This window comes from Phyllostomus discolor, chromosome 1, assembly GCF_004126475.2.
Source record: "Phyllostomus discolor isolate MPI-MPIP mPhyDis1 chromosome 1, mPhyDis1.pri.v3, whole genome shotgun sequence".
Lineage (NCBI taxonomy): Eukaryota > Metazoa > Chordata > Mammalia > Chiroptera > Phyllostomidae > Phyllostomus > Phyllostomus discolor.
In genome coordinates this window covers 73,098,042-73,123,852 of record NC_040903.2, presented here as the reverse complement: position 1 = coordinate 73,123,852, position 25,811 = coordinate 73,098,042, and the positions used below count along the sequence as shown (strand labels likewise).

At 41.5% G+C, this 25,811-nt stretch overlaps 1 protein-coding gene and 1 long non-coding RNA gene across 13 annotated transcripts in view; one reads left to right on the top strand and one right to left on the bottom strand.

Annotated features, from left to right (window-relative positions):
- CELF2 (CUGBP Elav-like family member 2) overlaps positions 1-25,811 on the bottom strand; it is a 501,843-nt gene that overhangs the window by 199,401 nt on the left and 276,631 nt on the right. The window lies entirely within an intron of this gene.
- On the top strand, positions 865-13,247 carry LOC118500321. The gene is made up of 2 exons (XR_004902885.1): positions 865-3,444; positions 3,475-13,247. It is a non-coding gene; the product is annotated as an uncharacterized LOC118500321 (long non-coding RNA).

Here is a 25,811-nt window from a genome sequence, read left to right as displayed (position 1 = left end):
CCTCGTTATTGTTAGATTGTTCTTAATTTCAATGTCTCTGGTTATATTTTGTTTTTTTCTTTTGTTGATTATGTTCCAGTTAAAGGTGAGGTCATATGGTATTTTGAAGGGACTACTTTCTGAAGATACCTGAATGGCAGCAAATCAGTAGTTTACTGCAGTCAGTGTTTGGAGGGTACAGCTGGGTACAGCTAGTTAGAAACTGACACAAAGAGTCAACTGATTTTACCATTCGTTTTTTTGACTTTGTCTTACAGGCAATTTCTGAACATCAAAAAGCCCTCTTAATTTGGCTCCATATTGTGTAAGGCAGATGTCCTTGGTTACTAAACTGATTAGTAAGTGGTTTATATTACTCTAATGGTTGCCATTGTTATTGCAAAAAAGAAAATAGTTGAGTAAGGCTGCAAAGCAATGCTTCTCTTCCTCAGTACTGGGGACAACGGGATGTCACATTCAGAAAGGACCCACATATCCAGCCTTGGGCTTACTGCAAAGATCCACTCTCAAAAAACACTGCTTCAGGTCTCAACAGTGCTATGCGTTTCAAAACTGAATGTTCCATTCATTGGCTTCTTGAAAAATATGAGGGAAGGCAGGACAGAAACCAAAGTCAGTTTCCAGAAACACCTGAACTGCCTGGAGTATCTCGACCTGGATCTGAAGTGCACTGAGCCTTTAAAATGACCTTATGCTCTGCCATCATTTCAGGCTATTCTGTTATCTGGCAAATGTGAATGAATTATCCATCCCCCACCCTCAGTCTGCATGAGCCCTTCCTTGTGGAGTCAACTTCCTCAATAAAAAGCATAATAATTTCCATGAAATGATTGTGTCCAAGATACAATAATTTCATGAAATTTCCATGAAAGTCATAAAAATATTTTCTCTCCTGTCATCACAGTGTTTATTTCTCTTAGCTTACTGGGCACTATGTACTCAGAATAAGACCTCCCAAAAAACAGCGCCTGCAAAAAGCCCCACGGGGCACCCTTCATTTGGACACAAGCACATGGCAAAACCCCCCCCCCCCCCCCCCCCGAGTCAAAGGCACCAAGGACACACATTAGCCTGTCAGCACGGGCAAGTGTTCTTCACTGCACTCTCCGGATTTGGGAACTTGTACATATTTTCATAATGATCTGGCCAGTGTCTGCCTCCTCTATGCGACCATAAGCTGCTTTGAACATGAACCAGCTTTGTTCTTGTTGATTGTTGTATGTCCATCATAACATAGAGCCTGACACTTGTAAGGCCTTACATATCTGCTGAGGAAGGAAGGAAGAAGAAAGAGAAGGAGAGAGGGACAGCAGAGAGGAAGGAAATAAGGATGCTCGTTGCAAAAGAGAAAATGCTGCTTAACGGTTGGCATTAGAAGAGTTTGCCTAATTTTTTTTTTGCCTAATCTTTCATGCAAATAGTGCCAACCTAAAAATACTCAGACATCTAACATGAACTATATATTCACAGAGAGTGACTACCCTCAGAAAACACTGAGACAGATCTTTAAAATTTTATACCAACCATATAATTGGACCCATTAAGGGAGAAATTGGTTTTCTATGCCTGGAAATGGCGGGGGGGGGGGGTGGATTTTATTATTTTTGAATTTTCAAAATAGCATTTAGTTGAAAGTCCAACTGTGCAGACTTATCAACTTCTGAGGCCAGACTAGGGTCTATGTGGGTGACTTCTGCACCTGACAGAAACACATCTTGGGGTCTAGGTCATGGACACTGTTGGCTCTGGGCTCATTCACAGGCTGCACAGCTACCTGCAAGCACTCAGCACATCTGCCAATGGTCACGTGTTAAAGCTGTTGATTTGAGAGGCACTGGTTGGCCAATCCGCACACTGTTTGAACTGCACCTGCAGTAATTTTGCACTTGAAGGACTGCAGGCCTCAAAGAGGAGCACCAGTGAAGTATTGGTAAGAGGCTCAGTGTTATCTCTAGTGGTGCTGCAGGGCCTGCGATGGCCCTCTTACAGTAATCTAGGAAATCAAGGGCCCACAGCACCAGACGAGCTGCAGGGGCTGGGAGGGCTGGGGAAGGGAGGTGGGCAGGAGGAAGAATCAGGGCCCAGATGCAGGAAGGGTAAAAGCACGGGCTCCGCAAGGTCTCAGGGCTGTGGAGCTCTCCCATTTTCCTTCAGACTTTCGAAGAGTGAGGAAGCTCCTGGAGTGGAAGCTGGTACTTGGAGGTGGGTCTTTGGAGGTGCTTGAATATTTCAACTTCAAAGGTAAATTTTTATTTCTAAAGTGGTAGGGATTAACGTGTGTTTAAGTAATATAAAATAAGCTTGAAGTTTAACTTTCTCTGGGTAAATGCCCTCTTATCCAACAATGATAGAAATATCAGAAATGAAGTCATGTTAGTGACTAGAGTCAGTGAAGTACCTAGAGCAAAATCCAGCAAAGTTTTCCTTCCTCTTGAACAGGTAGTACAGGCAAGTGGGCAGTCTAGCCACCTGACAAACAGACTATTTGTGGAATATGTGCTCCCTGGCATTAATAAGCAGTTACCTGTTTCTATATCGATGTATACGTTAACAACAAAATACGCATACTTTCCAACTGCAAGTATCTATACTCTTGTACAGAAACTCCTTGAAGACAGTAACCCCTGCACCTGGAAAAGGTGTCTGACAGACAACAGGTGCTCAGAGGACATTTGCTGGCTTGAATGAGCCTCTCCATTCACCTGTGGAATTAGCACTGTGCCTGCATCCAGCTCAGTTCTGCACTTGTCAGGAAAATTAACTGGCAGGGAAACTGAAGCATAAAAAAGAATGAAATGGACTGTGATGGTGTTACAAGATTATATACGATGACCAAAATGCATCAAGCTGCACACATAAAATGGTGAATTCTACTTTGCATAAATACCTTAACCAAAAAAAAAAAAAAAAAGGGAGAGAAAAATCCAATGGCCAAGTAAATAGCGTGGGTCACCACAGGGACGCAGATATATGATCATTACTGAATGAGGCTGGAGGTATTCCCATGTGTATATTAGAAATTTGTATGTTTTTTTCTATGAAAAACCTATTTGTATCACTTATCCATTCCTTTATGGGGTTTTGAATTCTAAAATATAATTTGTAAAAGGTTTTAAATATTAAATACATGAACTTGGTCAATAAAGAGACCTAAAGATTTATAGTACAAACATGACATTTCTGAACAAGACATTTCTCCTGATATTGACAGACTAAGTTATTAATGTTTAGACTCTGTTAGGGGAAACCATAAATTTGATTGGCTGTATCATAACAATTTTTTAAAAATTTCAAGACACTATGAAAAAGCCCATGAAGAGAGTGCTTGTCACATGCTTTCACAAGAGATTATGTTGGTTGACTTGAATCCTGAATCACAGGAAATGTCCTAGCTTGCGGGGAGGTGGGTGGCTGACGTCCACTGTTCCCTAAGGAAGACACATGGTAGTCTGTCAAGTAAAAACTGACTTTTAGGAAGTCAAGTAAAATCTGACTTTTAGGAAGCATGTCTCCTGAATTTCACCAACTGAACCTATTGCTCTATTTTATCAAACTCTACCAAATTTGTCTGTTCAAGTTTACTTAAGATATGTAAAGTTTCGGGGGGGGGGGGGACATACCTTCCAGACCATTATACCTTCATTCATACAAAGAGACAGGTGACAAGGTTACACGACACTGCCTTTCTGACGTATCTTCTCACTGAAATTGTTAGTTCCCATGTAGCTTCAGCCTTGCCTGTGTATGTGGTCAACCGGATGGGGGCACAGGAATGCCTCCAGCAGCCCATTGTCTGAGCACCTCCACTCTCCTCTGTTTATGAAGTCACCCTCTGCGACAGGCAGGACACCAGGGCTCCTCCATCCTCATTTCACAGAGAGTGACAGAGAAGTTAAGTGGCTTGTGAAAGGTCAAACAACCAGCCATTGGTCAGGACCAAAATAGAATCGGGGTTTGCTGACCTCCTTGTCTCCTGCTCAGACGAATCAAGGACAAGAGAAGTGACTCCTGAGCTGTAAAATAACAGACAGCCTTTTGATCTTCTCATCCTTGAATAGGATGAGTTAACACATCTATGTGGTTTAACATCTCCCTGGACACCCAAATGAGAGGCTATTGAATTGGTCGGGAAAACTGAAGGCCAAGAATCCAAAAGTTAGCAACTTCCACTTTTCCAGTGGCTACCTATAACCTCATGTAAAAATTGAAGGCTGCTGTGTCTCAGTTTTGCTCTCTATGAAATGGGGACATTATGGACTATGTATTGAATATGCTAATCTTTCAATAGAAGTAACGTATCCTTGGGTATCGACACTTAAAACTTTGGGAATGGAAGATATGGACATGGTTTTTTGAGCATGCCTCTTACCATGAAAACAAGAATCAAGAGCTGGTGACATCCTGAGAACAGCACACTGCACCTTGGAGCAGGACCACTGAAGACAGTGCTGAAGAACCAATAGTGATTTAAAATAGGGCTTACTCATCATGCAGCGGGGCATGGAGCCCTCAGTCCGGCACTAACTACCACACTGTATCACCTCTGCTGTTCACATCAGGCTTGACATAGGGCCTTACTTAATTCACAGACATGCTTATACTTCTGCAAAACTGAAAGCTTTTAATTACTATTTGTAGAGCATCTAAGACAATTAAATGCTTCTGATTACCCTTTTGTTTTTTAAAAACATAGAAGCAGAGAGTAAACACTTCTACACAACCATTAGAGCAAAATGCCTTCCAAGGCAGAATGCTTTGAATACATTGTGCCTTATAAAAAATGTATAAAAGGATAGCGCAGAAAAAGGCTGTGAGGCGTGACATGGCCTATCATGTTGTGCATGCATGAGTTAGTTCTTACAAGATCAGAACGAGGAGCTAAGATGAATACCATTCAACCTAAGCCTGATGCGTTGGAAGTTCAGTATCACATCGCTCAGGGTCAGCTGAAAGAGCCACTCAAAGGTATCCTGTCTGGAGAGTCATGCATTTTAAAAATATTTGAGCAAATGTGTTATTTATCACCTAGAATGAAGACTCCGTTCTCCATTTTAATGTGAGCAGTGATCACATTTATTTCATGATACTGTCACCTCTGTGGTCTTTGTTTTTTATCATGAATGTATCATGAGTGTCCAGCATGTCCTCACATTAGTCCCAGGTTTGGAGGAGGTCATCTGGGCACCTGCAGGGAATGACAGCAAACCTGGAACTGCAGGAAGACAGCAAGGCCCCTTTGGACGATGCCATCGCCAGAGAACCAGGGGTCTTTCTGCACGATGCCTAACCTGTTTCTACAGTGTTTTACATCTTACAGCACATTTTGACTTTTGTGACATCAATAAGATTTACATCATTCTACCCATTTGTCAATAAAAGTGACTGAGAGAGGGGACTCTTCCAAAGTCACACAGCTACTAAATGTCAGAACTCAGACTGGTCTTCTAAATCAGCCCATTTGACATTCAATAGAATCTCTTAATGGCCTTGAAGAAAGGTGAAGGGAGAGATGTGATACAAAGGAATGGGAGGAACTCTATCACTGGTCACTGTGTGGTTTACAAGCCAGGGCTGGTAGGCTTGAAGGAAACAGGATAGTCATGGGCTTGAGCCAGACCACCCAGCTTCAAACCCAAGTTTTGCCATCACTAGCTGTGTGATCCTGGACAAGTTTCTCACGTCTCTGTGCCTAAGTTTTCTTATCTTTAAAATGAGGGCAATAACAACCTACCTCATGTGACTATCATGTGAATTAAATGGGTTAACATTTGTAAAGCATTTAGAATGATATCTGCTATACAATAGCTGCTGTGTAAGCATTGGGCAAGTGAACGAATACATTATTCTACCGTGAGGTGGAGTGTTCTTCTCCAGTTGACATAAACAACTTACTGATGAAGTTAGACATCACCTCACTGATATCTTATTAAACGTTCCTTTTAACTAATCCTGATACTTTTCCTTGCCATTATGACCAACAGAAATACAGGCCTCTTTCCTCACTGATTTTAAAAAGCAAAGCAACCACTATTGGATATCCAACCTGTTTCCCAGACTCCTAGGGTCTCTCCTCTCTCTGAGGTTTGGAAAACTGCTGACTGATTTCACCAAATAATTACATGGATTGATCAAAGGAAGAAACTCTTTCCGCCAAAGTGGTCACTGCCGCCCCCACCAGTGCAATGCAGCTTGAGACCTGCAGCCCTGGCCATCAGGTTTTGGTTGTCCTCCCAGCTTCCATGACCTCATAGCTTCAGTATGTACGTGGAAAAGACCTACTTTGGATAAGATCTGGCCAGTTTTTACTGTCAGTTAAAATTGCACATGGCTTGGTCTTTTGCTCTTCTGAAAGCGTGATCTGTAAATTTCTGTGGTCTAGAGTTCTTGCAGAGAAGCGATTCAAATACATTAATTAAAAGGATTTTATCTTCAAAATTACTAATACCATCCCACAGGATGATGGCCTTTTAAAAAATTACTTACTATTTTCCTGTACTCGCCTTTCAGAAACCAGAATATACTAGCACCACGCTGACTGCTAAAGGGAAAAAGGTCCTTCGTGCTTTGTCTTCACACACCAATCATTACAGCATAAATGTCAGATGTATTTCAAAGGAGGGTGGTGTAAAATACGAAAATCAACCTATTTTTCACTCTATGATAGGGTGAAGAGGCACACATAAAATCAATTCCTATGAAAATTAGGTTTTTAATACCACTGACAATGAGGAGCACCAAACTGGATTAACTGTGGTGATGAGGAACTTGAATCTACCTATGTTTTCATCACGCATTTTAGTATTTTGTTCCTTAGGTCTATTGTTCCTCCGCAGCTCAGTCAAGTGTCAGCTATGACTTTTTGAGGAGCTTTGAGTAATGGGATCAGCTAATGTTCTGTACATGAAGAAACTCCGTATCATTCGCTTCTCTAAAAATACGGCTGCCTGCCACCAGAGCCAATCCCCAGTGATGAATAGCTAAAGGGACGAGTAGGTCTCTAAATTTACTTCATATCTGACAGTCCTTCAGCAGATACGGATAATGGGTCCCTCTGACTCACAAATTCGACTCCCTCCTACTACAAGCAAGGCTTTTCTTTTTGATACCAGAAAGGGCAAGGATTCTTAATGGCCCAGTGCATTCCTCCCTTCCCCTTTTCAACCGCCCAACAAAAATGTGTTAACCGCCTGTAGCATCAGGCTCTCGGCAGCTGCTGGGCTGGATATGAAAAGTTGCATAACACACACATCCTCTTCACCCATTAAAAGTCCATTAGTATCTGATTTGATGCTACCAATCAAAATGAAGCTAGAAAAAAATTTAATCTGTGCGTGATATACATCACGCTGCTCTAGCTTCCTGACCTCCAGAGACCCATGTGGTTAATCTGCATATTGAACAATTTGCAATGAGTTCACCTTCACATGTTTATGTAGGGGAAACTGTATTTGCTGGGTGTGTAGTTTGGATTCATCCACACAAAAATGTTTACGTAGCCCCTATTGTGCGCCAGAAGCTGTATGCTACCTGTTGGGAGGAACCCAGTGGTGATACAAAGTGGACAGAAATATATCAAGTTAGTTATCCACCGCACTGATAGCTTGAACAAAAATTTGATGTATTGGTTGTACATTTTAGCTAATCAAAGCTTAAAAATATATGCTTTATACTAAGACTACTGCATGTTCTACTGTGGGTGTTTAGACCAGGTAATGGTCCTTCTAGAGTACAAACACCTTTGTGAGGTCTAAGACTTTAAGGTACATTTAAAATTTCTCAGGTCTAAAGAATTAAAGGGCTTTTATCAACCCATTACATCGATACAATCACTTAATAAACCTTGTTTTTTCAAAACCCACCACCACCATCCACTGACTCAACCTCCCACCACGAGCAGTGTCCGGCTGTGCTGAAATTCCATCCACACATCTTCAAGTCCTGTTTTGACTGATGACTCTGAGAGCATAGCTAAGGGGGAGTGTCAGCTAGTTTTAAATAGCCGAAGTGACTTGTGACCTACCCACATTTGGTGTAATCAAAAGCTTTGATACAACATCTAAAACTGTCAAATTTGCTTCAACGTGCTGTTTACTGACACCATCAGTACTCCTCATGAATGCCCCTTCACATCTGTGCTTTCCCTTGCATTTTACCTAAACACTATCGGCTTATTATGCTTCTGTATAGAAAGGAATCATTTCATATTCAAAACACTTTTAAATGTCTTTTTGACCGTTATTCATTCTCATCTGTTGTTTTTACTTCCACTGTGTTCTGTAAGCAGGCCCTGTGCTAGGCACTACAGCTAGAAAGACAAATGAGAAATGGGAAACCTGTAATTGAGCTATTATATCATATTTTAAAAAATTAAGCAGGAGAAATGCGAGCAACATAATAATCAAAGCATAGAAGCATTTGCCAGAATTGAATTTGTTAGGAGTTGTTTTTGCCCAATTACTACTTTAATTGAACCATCCATAATTCTTTCCTCTTATATTTTTCGTCCAGAGGAAGCCAGACACAAGAGGTTATACATGAAGCCAGGAGCTAGTACGCTTTCTGACAGCAGAGACTCCCTAAAGTCTACCAAAATCACTAGAGGAAGAAAATAAGAAGTGATGGTCCCGGAAAACGGCACCTGTCAAAGCCAGAACTTTGACTGCATTGCTGGCGTTCCTGGGCCAGCTGCACAGAGAGAACAAGCCAGGACCCCGACGCAGTTAAGGGGATGGGGGCCTGCCGGGGGGGCCCGGGTCAAGACAAACTGTGGTGTTGATTGAGTAAGGGAGTCTCTGACCCCAGCTCTACCAGAAAAGCAGAGACCCTCTCCAACTCTGAGTTCAGGAATACCTGCTTCCAACACAGGACAACTGTGCTATGTAGACACCGTTTACCTGCCTCAGAACTGCACGTGTATTTACAGGTACAAACACGGGAGACGGGGCTGTCTCTCCCGTCGTGCCCATCTCTACCACTATCTGCGGCATAATTTTAATTACTGAGACAAGGCCACCGAATGTTACCACCCGTTTCCTTCACCCTCTGATACATCTCTATATTCCCTGAACAGCCAATTAGTGATAGCACAGCATCCAGGAGAATGACTCCTATAATATTCGGTGCCCCCAATTCCCCACGCACCATCTAGCGGTGATGATAATTATATTATCAGTAATGATGATGCTGATGATGGGAATCTCAATGAATTTAAAAAACCTAAAAACGCCATTTTAACAGTGAAATGGAACAGAGCCTTGATTTTCCTTTTGGAAACATTTTCCAAGAAACACAAAGTACTCATATTACCTGGGCGAGAATCACCATGGCCTCTGGGTTAGAGAGCAGGTTAAAACCATCATGTTTTCAACTAAGAAGATACTAATTTACTGAATAATTAAACACTGCATTTCCTTGTTCACTGGCTTTTCCAAATACTGATAGCAAGGTGATGAAGTGTTTTTTTAGGTTGGGACACAGGCTTCAGATATGGAAAGGCAAGGCTTTTACTTATCATGACTCAGTTTCAAAACTATCTTCCATTATAACTTCATTTACACTGCCCCGTCTTTGTCTGTAAATCATTTTTGTTGCCTAAACTTCTCTTGCCTCACAGATGCCTAGATTAAAATGCATCATTACTACTGCTTTCCCCCAAATAAATGATGTTGTCCATAGTTTACTGCCACTTGAACTTTTCCTTAAATAAATGTAAAGACATCTCTCTGGCTACCCACCACATGTATTGTATTTCTATTACAAAATATATAAACAAAAACCCATAAACACGGCCCATTTTTAATCCTTCCTTTCCATGAGTCAGTACTAGCTCAACCAATAACTACAATCTCTCTAATTTAAATGTGTGCACGTGTGTCTGTGTGAGAAATTATGGTCAGGGCACACATGTGCCGTGTATGTATGTCTGTATATGTACACTTTAGTAGGAGTAAGCCTGGCCTCATCTGCAACTCCTGTAGGAGTTTCAGATTCACTTTTCCATATCGAATAACCCATAATCTCAAATTCTGTATGCAGCCCCAGCTAATGACCTCTTCCATGCCTTGTGATACAGCCTGAAGAAACTAAAAAGCTTAGTGTGTCTCCATGGCTGAATGAAGAATGATATGAAAGAGCCCACACAGCAAGATTTTCTTGAAAAGACATTAACATCCAATACAAAAACCGTATGTCAAAAAGTGTGAGCTCAGAATTTGCACTGAGACAGAGCACTTCAAAAATTCATGTCTATTTAAACATACAAATACGGAGGGGGTCCCCTCAAAAGCCAAAAATGGATATGAGAAACAAACAGGTGAGCAGGCTTTAAAAAAGTTACTCTGAGGTATCCCCAAAATATTTAGTATGTTTGCTTTACAAAAACCTGGCCTGCCATACAGGTTGACTTCTTGTTACAGAATAGGCCTCTGCTACCCAAAGTATCTGAATATTACAATCAACTGACTACATACATTGCAACTTCCACTGCTTTACATGAGGAGTCTCTTTCTAAAATACATTACTGACTGTCTGAAGTACTGGCTTGTTCTCAAATTGCTTGTGGAAATGCTCTGAGTTTCCACATGCCCACCACCAACTCGGGGCATCTGCCTGCAGCACAGACACAGCATGGGAAGATCCATTCATGCGATTTCAATCATTTTTCATCCGTAACCTCTATGGCATAAGGGCAAGTTGCTTAGTAAAAGGGAGAATGCTTTCACATCAGACAAGCATTTGGAATCTTTTTTCCACCCATATACCAGGGACAGTTTCCCATTTAAAGAAAGAGAAAAAAATAAATCCTCTTTATAATTGGAAAGAGCTTTCCTCTACAGCTCTGTTAGACATTGCTGGGAAGAAAAACATTTCCAAGTTTATGAGGCAGATTTCACTGAAGGTGCATCAAAGAAAACCTAAACTGGTTCTTCTTATGAATCAGTCTTAATAAGACTGACAAACATTCACCATGAACAAAAGCCTCAAAATGTGGCATCTACTGTCTGTGGCTACTTCCTTTTCAGGTATCACTAGATGACCTACCTAGCGGAGGGGGTCAGGAGTTCAAGGGGTCAGGTATTCAATGGTTTTGTTTGGTCATTTTGCCCATCTATAACAAGGAAATTTAAAAAAATTTAAAAAGCACCCAGCAGAAAGATGAAGATTAATATTAGGAGGCCTACAAGGTTTTTGAGCCCTTGAGTGAAAAAAATTATTCCATTCATAAGTGCTATATATTATTTCACCAAAGGATTTCAGTTTACTCCCAAATGACAGCTCCTGGGTCAGAGGCAGACAACAGAACAGAAAAGCACGTCCTAACCAAACGTCCCCCAGGCGGAGCTGGTCCTCTTCCGACCCCCCAGCCCCACTCCCAACAGGCCTCGCTACGCATCCCTGTAGTTACGCCGTTCTGAAAACAGGGCACAGTCCAGCGTGTGTGCCTGCTGCCTTCTCAAGGGCTGAGGCCTCGCTGTGGAGGTCAAGGCGGTACACGAGGAGGCAGCGAAGGCCAAGCTTGCAGATCTGAGACATGAGTAGAAACAGAACTAGATGACTCTCCCTTTGGCACGTTTAATCTAGTGTTCTAGAAGAAGCAGTCCTTTGTTGGGGCACTGCTGAGAATGCAGTGACCTTGGAGAACACGGGCGAGATCGCTCCGGCTGCCTCCCTGCCCTCATTCCTCACTGGTCACTGGGCAGCAAGCAGCAGTCACCAAGCCCCCCGCTTCCCTTCACGTCTGATTTCTCTGCCTTTGTTTGTTACCCCTGATTAGAGTTCCTCTGTTTCTATTACATGAATTAACACATTCATAATGTATTAAGGAAAGAAATGATGCAGGTGCCTAGGCAGAGTTTGTTTTAGGCAGAGGATGGGGAGAGAGCAAGGAGTTGAGTGGCTTCTTCAAATTCTTTTTGTTCCAGAACAATTTTTTATTCTGTTCCACTTGAGCGGAAGAAAGAAAGAAGGATTTTCACACAGAGAAGCATATCCTTGTAATGCATCTAAATACAGTGCATTTAGGAAGGAGTAACAGTGAGATTATTTTTTTGAGGCATATATTAAAATACAAAGCATTGAGAGACCATTCCTGTCATCTTTGCTCTCCAGTCTGCCTTGATTCCCACTTGCTTCCTAGACTGGTGCCAATAAATTCTCTTTTGCTACAAAAGAAGGGAGGGAGGGTGGGAGGGAAGGAGGAAAAACACAAAGCATCTGCATCCTGTAGTTAAGAAGAACCATCAGCCTAAATAGCAAAAAAGTTGGTCACTAAACAAGGTCACTCAACAAAGTCACAAAGCTGTGACATGCAGGGGTAGAAAGTGAGGCTAGAAACAGCCTGCTTTGTCCTGGGAGCAGGGAGGCGGCCTGGGGTCACTTGGAAGGCACTGGGCTGCGTGGGAGTAGACCCGGTCACAGCCTTGCATGATCTAAATTTGACTCCACATAAAAACGAGAGCATGAGGTAGATCAGATTTAAAGGTCTTTTGGCTTTAAAGTTCAACATGGAAAACTCCTTGAGTCCATCCCCCGGGTGCCTGATATTCTAGGGGTTCTAGTGCCCAAGGAGGCCCAAGTCTGGGTGCTGCTCTAGAAACAGAATCAGGGTCCTCGAATGGGTCCATGTGTATGTGGCAACTTGTTAAATGAGAGAGGTAGCAATACCAGTGGGAGGGAAACAGATGGATTATTTAGGGGATACTATTGTAAAAGCTAGATTACTGCAGAGAGGAAGTGTTAGACTAGTCCCTCACCACTGTAAAAACAAAATGAATCCCCCAAAACCTCCCCTTCAAATGCTGTAAAGGTCTAGATGTGAAATACAACCGTGAAGCTAACAGAAATAGCTACTGGAAAATATTTGTGATAGCTTGGGATAAGGAAAGGTTCTTCTAACATGATTTTTTTAGGTCATAAAAAATACACAGATGGACTGGCTTACAACAAAAACACCACAGATGAAATGGACAGAAGATATTTGTCATCTCTAAAAACGAACAAAGGAGTCATATCCAGACTATACAAAAGATCAGCAAGAAAAAAGGTAAAAAACCCAATAGAAAAATGTGCTTAAAGTATGTACAGGCAGTTCAAAGAAGGGCAAATTCTAATGGCTGAGAAACACTGGACTGGCCAAAAAGTTCATCTTTTTTCCATAAGATGGCTCTAGTAGTACTTACTTGTCTTCAACTTTATCCAAAACAATATTGTTAGATGGCATTGTGACAGCTGCCATATCAGCATGCATTAAAAAAAACTTATCAAAATTGGTGAATTTTTATGTGGGTATTTTAATATTGAAGATGGAAGAAAATATGAATTTTTTTGCATATTATCCTTTATTATTTCAAGAAAGGTAAAAATGAAACTGAAATGCAAAAAAGATTTGTGTAGTGTACAGAGAAGGTGCTGTGACTGACTGAATGTCAAAAGTGGTTTGAGAAATTTCATGCTGGAGATTTCTCACTGGACAATGCTCCATGGTCAAGTAGACCAATTGAAGTTGATAGCAATCACGTTGAGACATTAACTGAGAATAATCAACATTATTCCATGCAGGAGATACCCAACATAATCAAAATATCCAAACCAATAGTTACTGGTGAATATGAAAAGTGTGTCTTTTATTTTATGGAAAAAACTAAAAGGACTTTGTGGCCAACCCAATATATAAGAAGTTCAATCTCACTAGTAATCAGAGAAATGCAAATTAGAATGACAATGACACAGCTATCCGATTAGAGCTAGAAGGTCAAACAGTGCCACGTGGAGATGTGGGGACACAGCAAGGTTCAGTCCCAGCTGCTGGGAGGATGCACTGGTCCCCTCATCCTGGAGAGCAACCTTCTCTACCAGGTGGAGCTAAGCGTGCTCACACCCCACAGCCCTGAGACTGGAACCCACAAACACACCCACAAGGCCAAAGGAGGACATGGATCAGAGCGCTATTTGGGACATCTGGAAACTGGAGGCAACTGAGGGTGATCATTACTACGGGGATGAATCAACTGTGTTACATTTATATGATGGTGTGCCATGTGGCAGCCAGAAAGAAGAAATAAGACTGACGTCCAGCAAAGTCAGTAGCTCTAAGATCAGCACTGACTGCTGGAGGTGTGGGGAAAGAGAAGAACCAGACTCCATAATGCCGTTTGTATTATAAAATTCATTCATGCAAATTTGTGTTTTTCAAGCACACACACACATCTGAGGTGGCATTCGATGCATTACAGTGGTGACCTCTGAAGAGAGTGGGAACAGGGACAGGGGCTGAGAGGGAAAGCAAAATGAAAGCAGAGTGTCCTTGCATGGCCTGATCACAGGGAGGTGCCATGCGGAGAAGAATGGCTGTATGACCCACCTTTGCGCACCTGAACGGGGTGGGAGAGGAGCCAGGGAGCACAGGGAGAGGGGAAAACCGGGGGTCAGTGGTGTGGCTTGCTGCTTTGGACGTTGCAATGAGGACAGGATTAAGGTCTAAAAGGCCAAAGCAGTAGACTACAAAACTGTAAGAGGATATGTGAGAGGTGAGATATCTTACCTTCCATAAACACGTTTGGTTAAAACACAGAATGGCATTCAATCAGTAAGTATTTACCAGACACTTGAGATTGCTGTAGGTGTACATTTGAACTAAAACCAGCCCTACTATGGCTATGTCGTGTTTCCTGCAGTCTCTAAGTCTCTGATAGGCTTGTGGTCTCAGCTCCCAAATCCATGGGATATTCGGAAAAGAAAAGGTGGCTATTGGTGGGTGGAAAATTACTAGAAGATCAGAAGTGTATGTATTTACACTTATACTTATAAACACATACACAGGCATGGGTGCAAACACACACACTTGCTTAGCCCAAATCCGTTGTCCTTGTCCTAGAAGTAGGATGATGATTTGGAATACTTTCCGTTACAGTGAGCTCTGGAATAAGGATAAAATCTGTTTTCAAGAACCAAGGCCACAAGCTGGTGGCCCATGCATCTCAACCAGCTTAAACCATGTTCTTGAATTAGCTGCAAATACTTAGGTTTCACCTTAAGTCTAGATCGCTGGTTCTTGTGGCAAACTGGGAGTATCTGGGGCAACAGCCCACATGTCAGGTCTGCCTGGACCCTCTGGGTCTACTTTCCTACGTCAGGTGTGCCTTCGGGTCTGCGCAGGTCCCACCCAGCCTGCCTCGCTGCTAGGGCTGCCTGCCAGGCCATCCTGGATGGCAAGCTGGCAACACGGCTACTGTAGCCAGTCACTCACTGCCAGGCAGGACAGTGTGCTAGGCTGCCTGAGCCACAAAGGAAACTGGTCACGGTGCAGAGCAGGCCACTAATGAAAACAACCTAAGTCTCAGCTTAAAATAAGCATGAGCCCAATTCAAGAGGGACTTCTGGAAGGGCTCTGCTCCCTCTGCAGCAGAACTGGCCGAGGAAACGCAGCAGGGAAAGGAGAGTCATGGGTTCACCTGTGTGAGGAAGATACTCAAGCAGGGAGGACACAACTTTTCTGAAGGGAGGTTCAGAGTATGTTTGAAGCAGGAAGACACCTGCACCTTGGGCAGCCATGGTCTGAGGGCCAGTACTCCCTTCAAAGTAAATAAACCTGTGGCTCTAACCCTGATTCCCTATCAAGATGTCAAAAACACAAGCAATGATTATCTGCTCTATATGGTATTCACTGTTTAATTTCTATGAACTTCCATTCCCTGGCTTAAGACATCTACTTCAAATACTCTGAGGATGCTTACCCTTGTCCCCATTCCACAGTTCTGTGCAAAACAGGTATTGCTTATGTTCTAAAATTAGTATTAAAAGTGCCAAGATGGCTCTGGCTGGGTGGCTCAGTTGCTTGGAGCATCATCCTGTACACCAAAAGTTTGCAGGTTGGATCCCTGATCTGGGCACATACCTAGGTTGTGGGTTTGAGCCCAGGTCAAGGCACATATGGGAGGCAACCAGTTGATGTTTCTCTCTCATACCGATGTTTCTCTTTCTCTCCCCTTTCCTCTCTCCCTACAGTCAATAAACAGAACTTCAGGTGAGGATTTTGAAAAAACTCCAAGATAACTAAGTTCTGAGTTTAAATGTCCTTTTTCACTTTAGTTTGTCCTTAAAACAGCTAGGACCTTCTTAAAATGATCAGGGCATATCTGATAAGGTACATACACAGGACTGACAAGGACCTTATGTCAATTCTTTGAAATATAAAGCCCAGATAACCCAGTAATAATTTTCTATCAAAACAGGTAAGGCACTGTTTATATATGCTTTGTTTTGAGGTTTTTTTCATTAAAAAAAAATCTGTGCATGAACACCATACTATAGTCAGGTAATAAATGGTAGAGGCTATGAGGAAATCCATGAGAAGGTGGAAGAAGAGTGTGACTGGGATGTAACATTGCAGAGAGCAGTCAAGAAAGACCTAACGTTGAGACAGCAATACAAACTAGGTGAGGAGGCTTCTGAGTTAAGTGTTATCTGGGGAAGAGCGCTGTGGCGCAGGGAAGGGCACATGCAAAGGCCCTGGGGCAGAGATGGGCTTTTGGGTTTCAAGAACCACAGGAAGCCCAGAGTGCTGATGCAGCAAGAGCTGGAGAATGACTGAACTGACTAAAGAAACACAGGAAAAAGAACATTTAGAGTGGACCAAAGGAAAGAGAAAACAAGTTGGGTAAAGGTATGCAGAGCCCGAAAGAAAACCAAGTGTTGACCTTCAGTGGGTAGCTGGTAAACACAACTGACGTGAAAAAGGGCCGGGGATGAGGAGGTACTCGGGGTCACTGAAGGTTTGGAGACCAAGTCATGGCTGACTCATCCTGAAAGGCAACAGAAACATCAGCTTACACTTCTGACTCTGCAGAAACTATTGAACAGTTTTACAAACACATGATCTCACTTAATTTCTACCCCACCTTGTTGAGAAAGGTAATTAATCATTCCAGTTTATTGATGAGGAACCTGAGCCCTAAAGAAATGGACTAAGTCAAAGTCACAACCAGGAAGCCGCAAGACCTCAGACAACCCAGACAGTCTGGCTCTGGAATCTGTGCTCTAATCACTACTGTAGATCGCAAAAAAGGTCGACTCTCGCGTTTCACCCAGTGGAAATCTCGAGATGTCTTGATTGCTCTAGACTTAAAGGTTCAGTCCCCATTAGCCCAACTGGATAGGTATTTAGAGTACTGCTTCTGGCTGGCTAATCGTGGAATCGCGGTGTTGGAAAGGAGACGCTTGGCTGCACTCCATCTCAGCTGAACCAGGGTTTTCATTCCGTGAACGTGAATCTTCAGAGAAGGTGAACTGGCCGTGGGCCCCAGTGTCTCCTGTGTCGTACTTCTCACCATGTCACCTGTGCCCGCCCCACGCTGTGGAAGCGTCTGCACCACAGATTACACACTGATGCTAAGGCTCAGGACGTTCCATTATTTCCTCAGAAGACTCTTCTGCTTATCAACTCCAACAGCATTATTAGAAAATGTACTTTTAATGGTCTTTTTTCTTAGTATCCTTAGTGGACTTTTTTTTAGTTCAAGGTTATTTCTTAAGTTTCACTATTCCTTGTAAATATGTTAAGTTCATGAGGTAAGCTTCACCAGAACATTTTGTATGTTTTTTTTCCTGGAAAATAAAAACTGGCCTTTTATTTTTAAATCTGAAGATCACAGAGTTTCAGCATCTGACAGGGGATTATATTAGTTTATAGGGCATGGCAAAAGGCAAGCAAATCAGTTAGAAATACCAGAAGAATTAAACTCTTTCAAAATTACTTTCCTCCAAATGTACAAAATTGTGTAACCTAATATAATTTATGGCACATTAAACAGGGTCTGATGGAAACACCAGCCAATGGCAGTGATGGTCAGATTAAAGGTGGAGACCAAACGCTCAGAGCCAAAGGGTGAGGCCAGTCCATGTTTCTTTGTTGAAATATTTCCCAGGCTTTGCTGAATGAAAACAGAGTGACTGACCATAAAAATCATAACCCGAATTTCTCACATTTCAGGATAAGTTTAGAAGTTATTACATTTTGCTCATCCAAATTTTAAGATACCCACCCCATCATTTTATCCCTCTGATTGCAATAATATCATGTCTTAGAATAGATTTTATTTTAATCTTTGGGCCCAAAGATTAAACTAGTGTAAATTCACACACTTATTATCTATTCTTGGAATATTTATTGAGCTTCTACTAAGGACCAGTTATTAGAACTGACAATCTCAAAGGAAAGAGAAATATCACCACCACTACAAATATAAATGTGTACCAGGCACAGTGTTGCATTTAATGTTCCAAGTGCTTTATTTAGGTTATCTCAGATAATTATGACAACCCTTTGAGGTAGGCACTACTAGAGTCTCATTTTACAGATGAGTAAATGAGGTTCAGAGAGGTCAAAGAACTCGAGTTTCACAGCTCATGGTGAAATCAGGTTTCAAACAGATAAAAACTCTTCTGCTTTTTTTTTTTTTAAAAAAAGCACCAGCCTATACTGCCTCTTAAATGTTAAAATGTTAATTAAATGTATTAAAAATGCATTCACTATGTGCATATACAATATCATGGAAAAAGACAAAGGAAAAAGTTTAGCCCTGAACTCATAGGAAGCTATCGGGGCAACATTACATCTGTGGTGGACCCTGAGTAAGGAGCAGAAGCTCCAAGATGAAAGCACGGATGTAGGTGGCTGTGGGTGGCGGAGCAGAGGCACGGACTTCCTCAAACACTGATACATGGTTTTGTGTAGCTGGGGGTAGAGTGTACACAAGTTGCTAACTAAGCAGTAGGAGGCCCACTTCTAGGACATGCTAAGAAGTTGAAACTTCAGTAGGCCAAGGGAAGGTACTGGAGAATTTCAAATAGGAAGTGCCGTGATGGGACCCACGTGTTAGAAAAATCAGTGACTTCAGTGTGGAGGCAGGGAAAGTAGTTGAAGAGATTACTGCAAATGTGCCAGGGAGAGATGGTCCGTCCATGCACAGTTAAGAGAAGGGGACTGATTTTTTTATAATCAGTATTCAGGAAGAAATACGTATGGGACAAAGGGCCTCATGTGCTGTGGGTACTGAGGGAGAGAAAGGACTCTTATGCATTGCTTGGGTGATTTTGTAAGACTACTAGAGAGAAACACATTAAGAGAGGGAGGGAGTTACAAGTTCCATTTCACATGAAATTTGGCTGCCTGTAGGACATATAGGAAGAGGTGTCCAGTAGAAAATTACTAAAATTCAAGCAAAAAGAGGGGCTGGAGATAAAGATTTGGAAGTCAGTGCAGTGTAGATGATGTCTAAAACCACAAGGGTGGCTGAACTTGGGGCAGGGGAGATAGCTGGGCCCAGAGCCTCAGGTACAAACAGCACACATCGCCACACAAGTTCCGGGCAGCCATCTGCTCTGAGGCCAGAAGAGAAGTCCGTATTGTTTAAAAATCTGAATACCTATACCATAAGCAAGACTCAGGGAGTAAGACAGTTTAACTTGCCAACAGAATCCAGAGCATATGCACCTGTCCTATCTTCAGTGATAGAAATTATTGATACATGGGGAAAGTAAATTTACTTAATGAACTGTGAATTATTTAGATATTCACATTTTGTCTTACCTCATACCCCTCCTCCCAAATAACCAGTAAGTGTCTTTTACTTTCAATTTCAAAACTGGCATATTGGGGAAAATATCTTGCAATCTATTGAATGTCTATTTTTGCCATGGACTGAAAAGCTTCAATGAACAGCAATTGCTACTATTATGAATTTATTTGTGCTTATGTGGTGGATTTTCAGGATTACAATCTGACTAATTGTGTCACACTCTGCACCTTCCATGAGGTAAGGATGTTCATTCTACTCAACCACCATTGCTCTATCAAGAGTTCTACCATTGGAATTAGTTCAATAAAGGCCCCACTGCTTCTTCATGAAAGACAAAAAAAAAAAACCCACAAAAAACCAATCTCTTAAAAATACATTTATTAAATTTGGACTGTAACTTTTTATTGTGGGAGTTTGATGCTTTCTCCCAGGAAACTGCTGGAAACCAGGATACCTCAGCAAAAATAGTGTTTTCCTGTCATTACTGAAATTGTCAACAAAAGGGAAGATCATTATGATCCCAGACAAGATAGAAAGAATGGCACAATGAACTAGATACATGTCCCACCTGGTGATGTTAAAGCAAAATTATTCTGGGTGAGGGAGAAAGGATTCATGGAAAGGAGAGGCCGGCAGTGCTTCTGCTGTGTCCTGGTGGTAAACATTCACCAGTTGGCCAGGACACATCCTTCCCTTTGAAAGCACAGCTGATTTTCTACAAAGTTTAGATTCTGATGTTGCCAATATCTGTGTGTGAATTAATGCAAAAGACACACGTTTCATTGACTGGGTTGTGAATTCCTCTGGTCTTGAACGCTCTCCTGCATTGGGTGCCATGACACCCCTGCTCCCACTTCCTGGGCTATTCCTCTACCTTCTGCACAGGCTCATCTTCTTACCAGCTGATGAGTCATTTAATAATCTCATTCACACTCATGACTGAAATTACTCCTATATCCACACAGTCACAATTTATATCTTTACTCAGGCCCTTCCCATGTAGTCCAGACCTGTACACCTGGTCTGTACACCTAATTCCCCATGTGATATCTCTATTGAGATGTCTCCAGGTACTGCAAGTCACCCCCCATACCTGAAAGCTAACATCCAGATCATGTTCCTCCAAACCCAGTCCCCTCTCATTGTCAGACTAGCCTGCTACTTGACTACCACTATCATTCATTCAAGGATGCAAGAAACCCTCATTTACGCAGCCATCATTTATGCCTCCTGCTCTCACCCTCTGTATGCAATCCATTGCAAAGTCCTATTGATTTTTCCTTCAAAATATCTCTCAAATGTCCAATTAAAAGAAATGTAGGATTCAGCAACAAAGTATTTTAGAAACAATCATGAAGTCTCAAAATCTAACTAAATAGCACCAAAGGTATTTATTTAGTGGATTAAGGGCCTTCTTTCTCCTTGCCTGGCTTTTCCACTATTCTGCCATCCACATTTTAACATGGATTTTGTTTAATTGAATGAAAGTTCTATTTGCTAGAAGAGAAGAAAATCCCAACAGCTGGTACATGACACCTCCCATTACAATAAACAAAAGAGAGTTAGCTTTACCTGTCTCCCACCAGGGTACCCGTTCACTGGCTTTGAAGGTTTGTGTATCTAGTAACTTTTTCCTTGCTTTAAAAATGTCTCATTATAAAATCCTGTAGGACCTCTTTCTGGGCAGGAACATGTATGTTATTATATTCGTAGACTTAGTATAATGTTAACTGGTGGCGGGGGTATGAAGAATAAAAGATGGGGTTTAAGTTCATCTCTTCTTTCAGATATAAGAATGAATTTCAAAGACTTCTAAAAGTTCCTTTTTCACTTCCTAGATAGCATAATCCACTTATATTTATTAGGAACTTGAATCTGACCCTGAACAAAGAAGGCCCTGTCACTTAGGAATAATGTGTCAACCTCTTCGGAATGGAGCAGGGAGAGATTTTCTACAATGAGCATCACCCTCAGCAGGTATCATACGGCATCCACTTGTTGGCTCTGAGCAATTATTTACTGTAATTATAAATTGTGTTTTTAAAAAAGCAGGGACAGGGAGTTTCCAATAACAGGTGTGACTAAATATAATGAATTTAGTATCCTACCATTAAAAATGGTAGCGACCTATTATTTTATTTAAAAAGACTACAACTTACACAGCAGTAAATAGAAATATTTCCTAAAGAAAAACCAAATATATAGGGCAGTAACATAGGAAGGTGTTGAGCTGAGAAGTAATTTTACCTGATCATGAGTAACAGTGACTATAAAATTTCAGTGAAATTTAACTGACTACATTGATGTTAATTCCATCACAACCAAAAGCAGAAATAGAAGGAAATCTGGAATTCTCTGCTCATACCCTAGTCCTCTTTTCAATTGGCTCTGAAATATATTTGGCATAAACCAGTAAAAAGCCAATGAACAGAAAAAAAATCGACCCCAAGATAATTTTAAATGAGAAATAAAATCTAGAGGGAAGCCATGCCAGAATTTATTGAAAAACAGATTTTTCTCCTTCAAAAATGTTATTAAAAATACGAATGTTTTTGTGACTTATTGCCAAGTATATTTTATAAGCTCTCTGCTACTCGGATGTACCAAACTGCACAGTGTGATGGATGGGGGCTGTTAATCATCTTTCCTGAAGAACAGAACAGCCCATGCAATATACACTATTAAAAAAGGTGAGGGTATTCTTAAGAGTACATTCATTTCCTCATAAAGGCACAATGCCATACCCCTTGGTTTTTCAAACAGCTCCTTCCAAATGAACAGCTTATTTTGCAGGTCTTGAAAGATGGGCTGGCTTATAATAGAAGGCTGTCACACTGCCCCAGGACATTCCCAAGGCCGTCTCCAAACTTTCATTTCTGTATTTCATATATTACGACCCTGTTTGCATTTCTGTCCATTATCTATGTTTTCAACTAGACACAGTTTTGCATATTCTGCTCCTGGACTGTACTCAAATTGAAGGGATGGGAGAGGTATGGAGAACTTGTCTGCTCTCACCCCTGGGCAAGTGTCCAGGTAACATTATCATCCAAGGTATAGTCTAGCCTCAGCAAAATTGGTTGACACTGGTTCAAAGAAATTAACCACACTGATGAAGTAGAGGAAGGTCTGATCTACAGAGAGATCAGACCGGTGATTTTCAACTGGCCTGCCACATGACTATTTAGTTGGGGGTACTAACCTCTTTTCCTTTAGATTATCAAATAAAAAATATCACAAAAGCCAACACAATAAGACCTGTCTGGTGTGAATGTCTGGTCTTAAACCATAAATACATAGGTCATGTAACAGAGAGCTGCATCTTACTGGGCATGTCACATAATAAGGCTGCACCTGATTGGTTAATTTCTGGTACCAGATATCCTTATATACAAGTACAGGCACCTGAATTTTTAAAAAGTCACTTTGGAGCAAAAAGGGTAGGTAATTACTATTATTACTTTTTATAGATCAATTGAAATTATGCCCATTTTGTTAAGATTGGCAAAAACTGTATTTTTCGGTGTGCCATAGGATTTTAGTAATTAGTTTATGTGTACCATGAGAAGACAAACGTTGAAAATCACTGAGATAAACTTATTTTAAGTGGGGCTTTTATTGTTTTTCACAGAGTTCTTACACATATAGGTATAGCATAGATTTGTCTTACATAGAAAAATAATGAGAGCCCATTATAAATAATAGTCTTCTTTCTAAAGAGATAGACATGACTTCAGTGTTAATCACCTCTCCTTTTATCCTCTTCCTCATTCATCTTCTTTCTTCTCTCTTACGTCCTCCTTCCTCTCTAAGTCCTCCTCCAAGGCTGGCATCTTCATTCCTCCCCAGTACCTTGGGTATAGCTAACATCTGCTCCTGCTGATCCAGGAGAGTGGGGCAGAGAAGACGGCACAACTGGGCATAGCCCTCTTCTTGTGAAGGCTTGTAGAGCCCAGTCCATGGCTCCTGGTTGAAGCAGAGCCAAGAGCACGCTGGGTGCTGACCTTTCACACAAAGAAAAGGTGATGGCTCTTGAGGACCTGTCTTCTGTCCACAGAAAAGGACATTCCACTAACCAGCTTCTTCCCCCCCCCCCAGTCCTGTGTGGTCCATTCAACCCAAAATACAGGTGCACAGAATACCTGTCACTCTTCAAAAAGGCAAAACTCAAAATCTTCACTAACTCTGAATTTCTTACAATAATTATCCTGAATTTGCTTTCCTGGCTACTACTTGGGGATGCATTCAGTCCACTGACAAGTTCTTATGTCCTCCGGCGAGTGCTCACTCCTTGTCGGACTTTAAAGACTGAAGTGCAACTCCCGGCCAGTGGCTCACTGTGCTAGACTTTCATGGGGCGGGGGGCGGTGGCAGGCTGGCTTACACCCCAGCAGGCCACAGCCTGGAGCAGAGACCAACGTACAGCAACCCAGGAAGGCCCTGATGAGAGTGATCACGGTGGCAGGGATTATCAGGTGATGAGAAACAGACCTGCCATTTGGGGGAGTCTCTAGTGGGCTGAGCATAGTATTAGAAAATCCCATAGGATCTCAGGTAACCAGCAGGATCCTAAAAGTAGAAATGGAAGAATGGGCTATGCTACATAGAACATGTGGGCACCTGGCACAAACAAGCAAACGAGCAAACAAGCAAAGACTCGGATTTCTGAGTTGAGGCAGTAAAGGTAACAGGAGACCTAGCTACTGAATCAGAACACTGGACTCCTTCACACCTCCTGATCCTAGAGTTCAGGGTGTAGTGGAACCATCTAACAGTGGGGGAGGGGGGCACGGGTATCAAGTGATTCTAGGTAAATGAATGGAACTAAGTGGGTAAGTTTATTCAGTATTTAAATTTTCCCAGACCAAATTTCCATCTCCCATCTCTCTCTCTTCTCCTGTACCCTCCGCCTTAGAAATTAACTTTAAAACCTTCTGAATTTTTTTCATATATATCAAGAATAGACAATGCACTTGAAGAGCAAATGGAACTCCACAGCACAAGAGAAAAGATACAAACATTATTAAAGGCAAGTTTTCTATATCAACATTCAATGAAAGAACCCCCTCTGTGCTCTCAATTCTACCTCAATACCTGCAGGCACACCACAGCTTTGGTTAGGGTACGTATGGGAAGTATTATAAATCACTCAATGGCACTAAACAGAAAAATAAGAAAAGTACCAGGTGAAAACATGATCAGAAGTTTCTGAGGAAAAACAATATTCCTCTGGCCACATTTTTTTTGAACCAGTGATTAAAAACCTCACTTCACTGCTGGCTTTAACATCAGAAGACTAGCATGCATTTGAAAATACAGAAGACAGTACAAAGAAAAGGAGGAGAGGATTTGGATAGTAATAATCTTATTTCAGACCTCTTCAGATTAAGGTCAAGTATAAATTTTCATTGGCTTCCGGTTTATTTAAATTAGGGCTACAGTGATTTGAAAATCATCTCCATCCTGGGCTAAGAAGGAAAAGAATGTGTGAGTAGGTCCACAGAGCCCAACAGAAAGGGTACCTGAGGTTTTCTAATTTTCAAAAGATATTTATAATTGTTAGAATAGACGGTGTTTTTATTATGATTTGTTTTTCATCATTGCGGATTAAATCTTCAAAAAATGGTTCCATGGGGAAAAAGCTTTGCTAACCCCCGGTTTGGCCAGCCATTCAAACTCACACTGCCTTCAATTAGCACATGAAACAGACTTGAAAGATGTTAACACTTCGCCTCTTTGATTGTTAATTGCTTTTATTTTCCATTTTATTTAAGATACTTAATTTGTTTTTAGTGATTTACTCTTATTGGTAATTAGATGTAGCGATTAGTGCGCATCTTTTCCTTGGCAGTGCAGTTTTCCTTTAACAGAAATGAGCTGAAGTCTACATTACAGTTGCAGCGACTAAGTATAAGGATTTGTGGAAAAGAAAAAGCCAGCTAAGATCCCCTCTTCTGCTTAAGCAATGCAAATTAGAGGTAAGACAAAGAAAGAAGTAATTAGTGGGAGAGAGGCAGCAAACGCATATTCTGAATGCAGAATCCATTCATACACAACACTTCTCAAGAGTGCTGTTCTAATAGATTACTCACAGAAATGCATTATTTAAACCTTAGTTGTTTAGAGGTAGAAGCAAATGCATCTCCTCTGCATTTGCTGCATAAAGCCTTTCAAACAAATGCAGGTCAATATGAGGCAAAATGAAATCTGATTATCAGTACAAAGGCCGGTGACCTA